The following is a 12,297-nucleotide window of genomic DNA, read 5'->3' as shown; positions in this document are numbered from 1 at the left end:
TAAATAAATTCTGTTGTTTCTTTAACAGCTAGCATAGGAATTAAATTTCTTCTTCAGTGCCAATTTTGATTGATATCAAAGAATGGCAGTTTAACTTTTGAATTGGCTAGGACAGTGGCAGTTCATTTTATGAAATTCTACCCAAAACATTGGTCAGCTCAAGCTTCTTCAGTGTTTTCCTGGTGGTTTTTCAATATTCTTCGGTGATGTCACAATGCCTCCACTGCACATGGGTGACAGCTGCCCCCCTTTTCTGAAGGAATTTACATAATTTACTTCATCCAGCATAGTCAAATAATTTGTATGTGTTTGGATATTATGTCTGTCTTCCACAGCAGTCTTCCTAAAAGTCTTCAGCTTCACTGGAGAAGTACTTTTCACTACACTGACAAACTACACTGTCCAGTCTACACATGCTGAAATGTCCCATTCCAAACCTGAAGCTTTCTTAACACCTGTAAGGAATCCATGGCCAAGACACACAAATCTAAAAGCTGAGCTGTTTAAATGAACGTTTCCTGAGAATATTGAGGTAGAAGAACTTTAGGAGCATCTTGAAGAGCATAAACTTGAAGAAAGAGGTTCAGCCATGAGATGATTGTTACAGGACATAGTTCCCAGTTTAAAGCCTTTAGTATAACGAGTTCCATCCTCAAGATATATTCTTCACTGGGAGAGCCATCAGTGACGTTAAGCAAATTCTTGGAGTTTAGGGGAATAGATTTCATTAGGTTTGGAAGCAATGAATAATGAGGTAATTCCAATGAGCTGAAGCATATTTTTATTTATATCCTTTTGTGTCAACATAAATCTATCAAAAAAGTCTTGAGCCAGATAAAAGTTTCTCTGTGAAGTGTATATACTTCGCATACTTCTAAAAGCCAGTCTAGAAGTATTGATCTTATTTGTGGTTCTAAGTCAGATTGCAGAACTTTAAAATGCTTGTCATGAACATATCTGCTTTCTTTTTTTTTTTTTAAACATGTTTAACTAAACCTCTTTTGAACATTCCCAGCTTAAGTCAGGCAAAGGTGAAGGATTAATAAAAAGGTTTGTGAACTCTGTAATTTGTAAATCTGGAGAAATCACTTGTTCGTATTTGTTTCTGAGATGTGTCTCAATAATGATGCAAGGACTGACTCCCCCAGACAATATAGGTGGCCAGCAATTCCTAATCTCATACTGATGCTTCTTGGAGACCTTTTCCTCTTTTTTTTTTTTTTTTTTTTCTGATATCATGGGCTGTTTTTCTCCCTTGGCTTGGATTATCTTGCTTCTGGTGGGGAATCTGTCTTGACTGGGCTGGAGCTGCTGCTTAGTTTGTAAACAGCTACTGCATCTTGACATTCTCTTCTTTCAGGTGTAGGAAATCACGCCAGACTCGGTACCCCTCGGTTCTCCCTTGATATTATTTTGATTTTAAAAAACTTAGACTTTGCGACCTATAATATGATCAATCCTGGAGAATTTTCCACAAACCAATAAAATGTTTATTCTGTTTGTAGAATGAAAGGTTCTGTAAGTCATGAATTAAGTCCATTTGTTCTTTCTCTGAGTAAGCTGTTTTTTCCTTGCTGAGTTTCTGTGTCATTTTTCTGCCCATTGAGGTTAGTGGGGTGTTAAAGGCACTCACTATTACTGTATTAGAGTCTATTTATCCCTTTAAATCTACTAATGTTTGTTCCATATAGTTAGATGCCTGGGCATTTGATGTACATACCTTTATTTTCACAATTTCTTCCTGCTGAATGGATCCTTTGATCACTATATGGTATCTTTCATTATCTCTTTTAATGCTTTTAATGTCACAGTCTATATTACCTGATATTGGAATGGCTATACCAGCTCATCTTTTCCTTTCCATTAGCCTAGAAGATCATTTTCCATCCTCCTGCTTTCAATTTCTGTATATCTTTGTGGTAACATGTGTCTCTTGTGGACAAAAGAAATGGTTCCTAATTTTTTAATTTGGTTTGTTATTCCATCTTGTTTGAATATTTAATCCATTTACATTCAGGGTTAATACAGAGAGGTATTGATTAGGTCCTGTGTTTTAGTAATGGGTTTCTCATCGTTTGATTAGATTTCTTCTGTCATAGTATTGAGATGTTCTCCATGTTTACCTCTCGATTTGGTAGGTGCTATTCTTTTTCTGTCTGTAGCACATCTTTAAGCAATATTTGTAGGGCAGGTCTGGTAAAGATGAATTCTTTCAGTTTTTGTTTGATATGATAATCCTTTATTTCAAGCACAAAGAAAATCTTATTTAGATCTCATGGAACACATACTCTGGAGATCAGGATTTGATTCCTTTGTTAAGACTGCACATGAGACATTGGCATCCAATGTCGGAGCGCCTGGGTTCGTGTTCTTGCCCCACTTTTCTAGTTCCCTGTTAATTCATGACCTAAGAAGTGTATCACTCAGACGGTGAGGGCTCAAGTACTTGGGTCCCTGTCACCCAATCATATCAAAGACATGGACTGAATTCCACACATTTATCTGTGTGCTATCTCAGTCCCGCAGTTTCTGGCATTTGCAGTGTTTGCACCATTTCCACAGTGAACCAGAGGATAGAGCTCTTGTTGCTATGTCTCTTTCTCCCTTTCTGTTTTTATCCTCTACCTCTCGAATACAAGAAATACATACATATAAATGTGTATATATATATATAATAACAAAGAGCAACAATGAAAAGAATGGCTTATTGTATTATTTATGAATAGTATTTCCTGTGACAGAGACACACAGATGTTTAGATATAGATATAAAGTAATATTTCTTGAAAAGCTAGACTACATTAGAATCAGCTTTTAAAATTGTTATTCTATTTTACTGACTGTACTTGGAACTAAGAACAATTTCATAATTATACTTAACATGTATGGGAATATATGTATGTATGTATACATAAATTGGAAATATATAATTTAGAAAATATAATTACAAATTTTAGACGATGCACTGTACATGAAAAAAATAAGGAAGATGATATCACCTTATTTACATATATGAAAAATTTTTGTCCAAGATTATTCAGAGCAATAGAGCTAATGAACAATTTTACTAGTTTGAATACTCCCATTATATTAATATATGAAGAAAACTGGGGGTGGGTATAAGTGGATAAATTTTGATAAATATTTAGAAAAACTTTGGAGTAAAATAATAAATATTTAAAAATATATATTAACTGATCTGGAAGATAAACAACTTTCTTGCTATTTTATATCCAAGAAAATAACTCAGATAAATACTACCTTTTATGTAGGGCATTAAAACTCATGTTTTAGTTTTAATACTGCTAAATCTTCAGGGAAGTGTCAGGAAGCAATGATAAACAGATCTCAAAAAAAAAGGGGTATCAAGAAAACTGATAGAAATTTAATGCATGCAAGCTATGGAGCGCTTTGGAAATACAAAATGTGTTTCCTTTTTGGGTAATCAATGTAATTTTGAAAAAGTCAGAGATGTTATTCATGTTTACCAGATAGCAAGAAAAGTAATACAAAGACAAATTATAAGATTTAATGTCAAACAGTTTCTAAAGTGTATATTCATGGTGAACATAAAGGCTCTAATTTCTATCCCCGATCTCAATTTCTGTTGCCATGTGGAAATACAGTTAACTGTGAAATATATCCATCTGTATCTTTTCTCATTTGTTTGGAAAACCTACAAGGAAATATTTATTATCATAGCATATGTTTATAGTTACTTTTAAGTATGACACATTCCCATACCCAACTTTTATGTTAGAATTCCCTCCAGGGGTATGTTATAATATTATTTGACAGTGTAAATAAATGCAATTTCAAGATCAAGATGTTGTAACCAAGAGTATAACAACATATGTTGTAGAGTATCTACTTATGGAAAATAGTTGCCTATACAGTGTCATTTCTTTTTCCTTTTCTTTAGAACAACAGAAATGTACTTTTATTTGGTGTTGCATAAACTCAGTGTGAGGTGGTGAACACTTTTGAAGTCAATCCAACTTTCCCTGTGTGCCTTGCCAGCCTGCCGCAGCCATCAGTATTTCTAGGACTCAGTTTTGGCTAATGAGAACTAAATAGAAGTTTCTTAGGCTGAAGATAGAGGAACCTCTGCAAAATATTTCCTTGCTATAAAAGGCTCTGAAATGGCAAGCCCTGCTGCTTTCTTTACATATTCCTGCTGAGAATGTGACACTACTTCTGTGCCTGCAATATTCATTTTGTGACTTAAGGACAGGCAGCATTAAGGAAAAGGCAGAATAATTCAGGGGTATCAGTTTAATCTTATTGGCCCATTTAACTCCTGAATTTATTAACAAAAATACATTTGAGACTATGAGAGTGGATTTTCCTGTTACTTGATGTCAAAACCACTAATGGATACATTTTCTAAATTGTGTCCCTAAGAATCATAAGGATTTTGAAATAATTGACTCATGGTTTCAGAAGCAGTGGAAGAGTATCTATGAATAGTAAATATTTAGTATTTATAAATACTAAAGCAATGTGCTATGCTATTATTATATTTTTATAGTTGTGCCATGCATGTTTGAAAAAGAAAGTGTAGCTATCAAAAAAAAAAAAAACTTTAAAAAGCGATCAGCTCTCGGCCTAACGATTAAGACACTGCCTGGGATGCTTGCATTCTATAACAGAGTGCCTGAGTTCAAATCACAGCTTTTCTCCCTGGAATCACACACCTTGTGGTGGCAATAGGATGGGTTTAAATTGTTGGGTGACTGCCACCTATATGGATGACCTGGTTCAATTTTTTTGGATTCAAACTTCAGCTTGGACAAGTCAATCTGATGAAAGCATTTGGCAAGTATATTAGCGGATGGGAGAGCTCTCTTAGCATGTCTGTCTGACCATCAAATAAATTAAATAAAATTTAAAAGCTGAACAATTGTTCAATAAAAAGCACATTGTGGTATAGAAAATCCAGTTTTAGAGCTGTTTCTCTTCAATCTGTTAATATTTGGAATTTGAGGCTAGCACTGTGGGATACACAGTGGGATACCGCCTGGTACCCGCATCCAATATTGAAGCCAATCTGAGTCCTGGCTGGTTTTCTTCGAATCCGACTCCCTGTTAATGCACCTGGGAAAGTAGTAGAGCATAGCCCAAGTAGTTGGGTCCCTGTATGCATGTGGAAGCTGTGGATGAAGCTCTTGACTCTTGGCTTCAGCTTACCTAACATGCAGCCATGAGAGGAGAAAACCACAGGATGGAAAATCTTTATATTCCTGCCTCTGTCCCTCAAATTATGTAATACTGCCTTTCAAAATAAATTGTTCTAGAAATATAGATAAATAAATGAAATAGCTTATTTTTAAAAATAGTTATCTAGAATTTACAAGCATACTCAAACTTTACTATATCATCATTTCTTAATATTATGTGTTATAGTAATCTAAATCATCATATTCTGAATAATTTTTAATTTCTTTAAAACAGACACTTAAAAGTCTACATTTACATCTCTTTAATTAGGTGATATCTCATAACGTCTAAAACATTATGCAACTGTAAGATGTAATTTTGATATGTTAACAAACATGTCTGGCTCTTTTCAGATCAGCATATTTAAAAAAAATATTTAGTGGTTAAACCCTCACCTTGAAAGTATTGACATACCATGTGGTCATCAGTTCATATCTCAGCTGCTCCCACTCTCCAGCCAGCTCCCTGCTTGTAGCCTGGGAAAGCAGTCAAGGACGGCCCAAAGCCTTGGGACCCTGCACCTGAGTGGGGGACCCGGAAGACGCTCCTGGCTTCTGGCTTTAAATCAGCTCAGCTTCAGCCATTGTGACAACTTGTGGAGTGAAGCAGAGGACAGAGATCTTTCTGTATCTCCTCCTTTCTGTATATCTCTGCCTTTCCAATAAAAATAAGTAAATCTCTAAAAACAAATATATAATTTGTTAATATATAATAAATATATAATTTATTTAATTATATAAAAGAACAGATTTTATCAGATTAATAGACCTTAATGTTAAAATCACATGTCTCAGATGCTTTGCTCATATTTAATTTATTCCAACTTCTTATATATATACAAACTTTTATTTGAAAATATTAAAAGATAATTTCTTAAAATGAAGTATCCACCACATGTAATATGGTATGGCTTGGCAACATCTCTAGAATTCTGTGACATTTCTCAGAGTCCCTAGATACTAGTTTGTTATCTGTTAATATATATGGAGAGAGAGAGACAGATTGATAGCTAGAATTAGATACAGAGACAGAGACGGAGTTAAATCTCAATTCCTTGAGATTCCATAATTGGACTCAGAAAAGAGATGAGGCATGCTGTTTCAATTTCTGGCCCATCAAAATATGGTTTTTCATTCCCTTTATTCTCCTGGTCTCTCATTTTTTTTTATAACAATTTACTTCAAAGACAGATGATTCAACTGTAAGATGCAAACAGCCTGAATCCTAGAATCATCGCTTACACCAGTTATCTAGGCAAGTTGCCCACTCGGGAATACAGAGGCAATGAACAGAATGTGAGTGAGAACCATACTTTTGTATATTTGAAGCTATTGGGAATCAAAGTTGGTTTTCTAGTTATGGATTCTATTCGTTATTTTTTGCTGAGCAAGAAATTGTCCTGATAGATAGTGGCTCAAGAGGCAAACACTATCTCAGAGGGTACAGCAATCTATGCATGTCATACCTGGGTTGTTCTGACTCTGAGTTTCCCACGAAGTTAAAACTAATGTGGGATTAGAGTCATCAGGGACCTGCTGTGGGGAGGGATGGGGTATGCACTACAGAACTGATGTACATGACTATCTGTTGGAGGACTCGTTTCCTCATTAGCAGGAATTTATAACTGTTTACTACATGGAATACAAACTGGATAGTCCCAGAGTGAGCTGAGGGAGAGAATATGCAGGAACTCAAGCTGGAAGCCATAGTATTTGTAGTTTTGTTTTCAGAGTGAAACATAATTACTTCCATCATAAACGACTAAGAACACAGACTCACTGACATAATGTGATAGGATGCTATACTACTGAATGAATAATTTCTGGAGGCAGACTTGATTGGGGGCCATTTTGGAGGCTGATAGCAAGTAACCTAACAAATTATTGTAAGTATAGTAGCAAAATGTAAAAATATATTTACAAGCATTCTGGGAATAAGTGGATTATCTGATTTTCTTCTGTCCTAATACTAATTAAGATTTCATGACAATTTGCCATATTTTCATCACTTAATTATCAGAAAAAATAATATCCACATATTTAATTTTAAAGAAGCTGAAACTGTTTATATAGTTTAATTAGAACTGCATAGCATGGCAGATTCAACTGACATTTACTGAACACCTACCACATAGATAATGAGCATTTCTATAAACAATCTGATCTGTAAACAATACTTTCAGATCTCAGCAGGCCTCAGGTTACAATGCTGGCACATCTGTTTGTTCAAAATAACAGGAAAATACTTTCCAAATCTCATTCATCCCTTTCTCCTCCTTCAATTTACTCAGTTGCATCTGGAGTTTCCTGGCATGTGGCATGACTTTGAGACTGTAACCAAAAGTTGAGATAGCAGACTCTCCACCTTTGCGCCTTGAAGAACTCTTTAGTTTGGAAGTGGCCACCATATACATGGCACAGCCCAGAAGGATGGTGTCAGCTCCCATGCTCAGGCACCTTATCCTGTCTGCAGCAGCTTTCGGGGAAGATTGGCATCCTCTCCATTATTAATTGAGCTCCACCGTAATAATGGTTTGGATTCCAGTGTGAATAGATTGTAATATTCTCTCAGACCACAACAACTTTGCAGAGGCATTTAGTAAGAAGCTTTAGTCATGTTCAACATGACAGACTTGGGTTATATCTGTTGCTTTTCCCAGTGTTCATTATAACATATTGTTCTGCTCTTGCTGTCAGTAGTGCTATAAGAATCAAGAATCAGGCTTTTAGCCTTGTCATGACTAAGCAGAGCACGGCGAAGGAGCTGGCCTTGCCTTTTACGGCTAACTCCTCAACATCCAAGGTTTACTCCCAGGAGGACTGTCAGATGTTTGTGCTTTCGGACTTACTGACACAAATTATTGTATGCTTGCAGTTTTCCAGCCTTTTCACACAGTGCAGAAGTCAGTCCACTTCTCACCACCCTCACTTGGCCAGCTCCCTATGTCTCCAGATCACAACTCAAGTTGTCTCATCTGTGTGAACAGACTGAATCTGTCTATGTAGCTGAGGCATGTCAGTCTTGCATCTCATGTAAATTTGTGACTTTGTTTATTCTTCCAACAATTTGTCTCTCCTTTCCCTCCAAGAGCAGTTTTCTATGTCACAGAATAAAAAACAAAAGCAAAAACTTCCCCCTCTTTATCCACTGCCGATAATTAGGTGTTTGTTCATTTTTACTGAAAAATATATTTTTAGATTCTTTCAAACAGCATCACATAGAATATCCATGATTATAAGATCATATTATCAGTGATTAGTTTCTTCCCCTCTTGAAAATTCTACTTCAACCATATTTCATCCTGAGACCTTCCCTGACCTTATTTTCTAAAGCATCTTCATTCTTTGTTTAACTTTCCATTCTTCCTAAATGTAACATGCTATTGGTACCTAGTGGGTTAGGTTTCTGTCTTTCCATTTGCTATGTAAACTCCACAAAGATGAGTATTGTGTCTGATACTGTATCCACAGGGTCTAAACACACAGCAGCACACAGTAGGAATCCAGCAAGTATAAATCAGTAGAGCAAATAGAGCTATGAAAAAGTTAAAGTTTCTCAATTAATGTCTCAAAGCACAGGTGGATTGTAAGTGGGCCAAGATTTTGTGCCTTCATCAGACCTGAGGGCAAATGGAGCAAAAGCTTTCTCCACGTAGCCCGATGTGCTGAGCAGTTTTGTCATAATCTACTACAAAAAGAAAAAAGATTAGAAAGAACTGGCCATCATCATTTACTTTCATACTTCAACTCTCCTGTGGAATCTGTGAAAGACAATTTTACCGAAAACCTTTTTCTGTTGGGAGATTTAGTCACAATTATCATTACCCAAGGGCAAATAAGTGACTCATTTCCAATTTATTTTAAAGGCCAAATGCAAAATGCAATGGCATGCTGATGCAGTAATTGCATTACCAGCTCCTTCTGATATTTATAAACTACATCAACTCTTCATTAGTGGCTTATGATGTCACTGATACAGTTGGTTTAATTTTGTCATTTTTTTTTCTTTTAGAGAAGTGTCATGCGTTGTTTTCCAGAATAAAGACCCATCCTGTAGTATTTTCCTGCTTCTATAAATCTTCACAATTTTCCTCCTACGTTAAAAGCCTTTTGCTGCTAATGTAACCACTTTATCAGCAGATACACTTTGAGGTTTGCGGACTAAAAATATTTATGGTCACATATGAAAATCAACAATTAAAATTCAGAAAAAAAACAAGTAATGCAGTTCTAGACTGGTTGCACAGCAATAATCATTTACAAACAGTATTGAATTGTATGCAAAAATGGTTAAAATACAACCGTAAGTCTATTTTAACACAATTAAAGCTTAAATTATTGGCAAAATCACACTTTATAATTTCATACCTAGACATGAATTTTTTCTAAGTAAGGAATAAATGGCATCATTATTTCAAAGAAAAGGTTGTGTGGGTTAAATATTGTATTTTTTGAATAATCATGATGTTTTGTTTGATTTTAGGATTTATTGTTGTGAGTTTTCTGGAATAATTAGCTTAGTATGAAAAGGTGGAACCCACGGAAAACATCGCCCACATTTATGGGCTTTGCATCCCTGAGCAACATATTGGCTTGCTAAACCTTGGTTTCTACTTTTTACACAAGATAAGTGTGCGGATTAATAAAGATATTTTCAAAGAAGCATAAATAGTATAATGCATGTAATAACTGATCAACAAATGTGACTTTCTTCATTTAATTGAAGTATAGGCCACTACAATCAACAATGGTCACTTTGAATTAATAGAAAACAAAAGAGGGTAACTACAGATATATTCACTGAACTTAAACATATAACCAAGATATTAATTGATTTACTTGATTAATTAATTATTGATTTGGTTTTAAAAACAACTATGAGGAAATACAGAATGTAGAATGTAGTTCCAATTAATTTTTTTCTATTTTGCAACTCAAAACTACTTTAACTGTTTTTTCATCAGTTTTATACAATCAGGAATGTTAGTTTTAATACTTAGTGAAATCAGAATATGCATATAGTGCATTATTAAACTGATAATACTAACACCTAATACCAACTCATACCCAATACTAACTAAAATTGAATAGAAGTCAATAATCTATAAAATTCAACTACTTATAATTAGGTAGCTACATCTCTGGAACAAGAATTTAGACATTTAATTATTCAGTTTCACAAACATTTGTAACTATTTTAATTATGGGAGATATCCACTGGTAATGGTGACCCATAAAAATGGTCACTGAGCTTTATATGCCTATTGATTATTGTGGTCAGTACAAACATCTCTAATAATTGCTGTTTAATTAGTACAATCTAACATGGAAGATAAAAGTTCTAGTTAGCTACTTAAAATATTGGTTTAATTTTAAATTTAAAGACATTACTTTTCAAGAAATACTAAGTGTTTAGCAGAAATTTTAATTGATAAGAATATAAGTGGCTATTTTCATGTATTATTTTATTTCCTAATAAGATAGCAATATTTCAAAACATTCCGGCCTGAAGTTTTCTTTTTAGCTTATTATTTTATACAAAAACTCAGATTTGGCATTGTGGTGTAGACGCTAAAGCCACAACCTGCTATTCTGGCATTCCATAGGTGTGCTGGTTCATGTCGCCTGATCCAGCTCCCTGCTAATGATCTGGGGAAGCAATGGGAGCTGGCTCAGTTGTCTAGCTCTTGCCACCCACATCAGAAAACTGGGTGAAGCTATTGGATCCTGGCTCCAGGTTAGCCAGGCTCAGCTCAGTTCACTCCTGGAAGTTGTGTCCATCTTGGGCTTGAACTAGCAGATGGAATCTCTCTCTGTTTCACTTTCTCTCTCTGTAGCTCTGATTTTTACACTGATAAAATAAGTGAAAAAATACTGTTAATCTCTTCTTATGTACTGTCACTTTAATCCAATGAATGTTTACTCTATAGATTTAATCATATGCAGTGTCACAATGAGTAATGTGGGTACAATCTGAAAAAGTGAAAAGTACTTGGAAGGCATTATATGTGAACATGTAGAAATAATTTTAATTGAAGGAGTTGTATTAATCAAATATAATTATATATTATAACGTGTCTACTTGCATACATGTATATGACTTAAATTATTTTAACACATGCTTACTCTGGTAGGTTTCAATTTAATCACAAATACAGATTTTTAAAAATTCTCTGCAATTTCTACTTTGCCACATATTGTAGTTGTATGGGAATAAGCAAAGGTATCTGTATAGAAATAGAAGATTGCATGTGGATTGCATTTTTACTATTCACATGAAAACACATTGTGATACAATTTTAGGTATTTGAATAAAAATAAATTATGTCAGGAGACATTAAATTTCACTGAAATCACACTCTCCTTGACCAAAAGAGGAAAAATTGGCTATGACTTATTCATTAGTAGTAAGAGCTAGACTTTCCTAAGTTGTTGCTTATATATTTTCCGTAGTCTCATTAATTCTTTTAAAATGTTTAGCTAGATAATATGTTGGCAAATGATTGCTGTTAGAATAAAGACTTGGCTCTGTACTCTACAAAGAAATCTTGAGGAAAGAAATTACATTTTTAAGCTACCTGCTGTTTGCAAATCATAGTAGTAGAGGTATTATATGGAATTAGCTAAACATTCATTTCCATTTTTGCTCTAATGAGCCTAATGCTTCATAGAAAAGATGCAATATGTGATTTAATGATGGATATGATTACTTTAACTGTAATAAAGTCAAATACAATCATTTGGCACACAAAGTCAATGAACCTTGGGCCTAACTCAATGAGAAAGCAAATGTTCATTTTTTGTTTTGTCGTGTAGACACAATCCAACAGTGAATTAATTTTACAATGATTGATCATTTCCCCAAAATAAATTTCAGCATCTTAAATGGAGTTATTCAAATAGATTCTAACAAATCAAACAAGGTGAAGCATTGAGGTAAGAAATTACAGTAATGTGTATGAAAAATGCTACATTTGCACATAGTAGATATTAATATAAGTTTGTGGCATTGTTGCCATAGAATCTGTCACATGCCAGAATAATTTTGCATTCTCATGAATTTTTTGTCACTTATTTCA

At 34.5% G+C, this 12,297-nt stretch overlaps 1 protein-coding gene, 1 long non-coding RNA gene and 1 pseudogene across 2 annotated transcripts in view; 1 reads left to right on the top strand and 2 right to left on the bottom strand.

The window, feature by feature from the left end:
• Positions 1–12,297, bottom strand: part of GALNTL6 (polypeptide N-acetylgalactosaminyltransferase like 6) — a 726,107-nt gene that overhangs the window by 408,461 nt on the left and 305,349 nt on the right. The gene's annotated exons all lie outside the window — the stretch shown is intronic.
• Positions 1–12,297, top strand: part of LOC121146413 — a 399,682-nt gene that overhangs the window by 357,142 nt on the left and 30,243 nt on the right. The gene's annotated exons all lie outside the window — the stretch shown is intronic.
• Positions 169–1,617, bottom strand: LOC121146412 (annotated as a pseudogene).

Source organism: Ochotona curzoniae, unplaced genomic scaffold (assembly GCF_017591425.1).
Source record: "Ochotona curzoniae isolate NIBS_2020 unplaced genomic scaffold, NIBS_Ocur_1.0 scaffold_4505, whole genome shotgun sequence".
NCBI classification, from domain to species: domain Eukaryota; kingdom Metazoa; phylum Chordata; class Mammalia; order Lagomorpha; family Ochotonidae; genus Ochotona; species Ochotona curzoniae.
The sequence above is the reverse complement of the archived record's forward strand: the minus strand, read 5'-3'. Positions and strand labels throughout refer to the sequence as shown.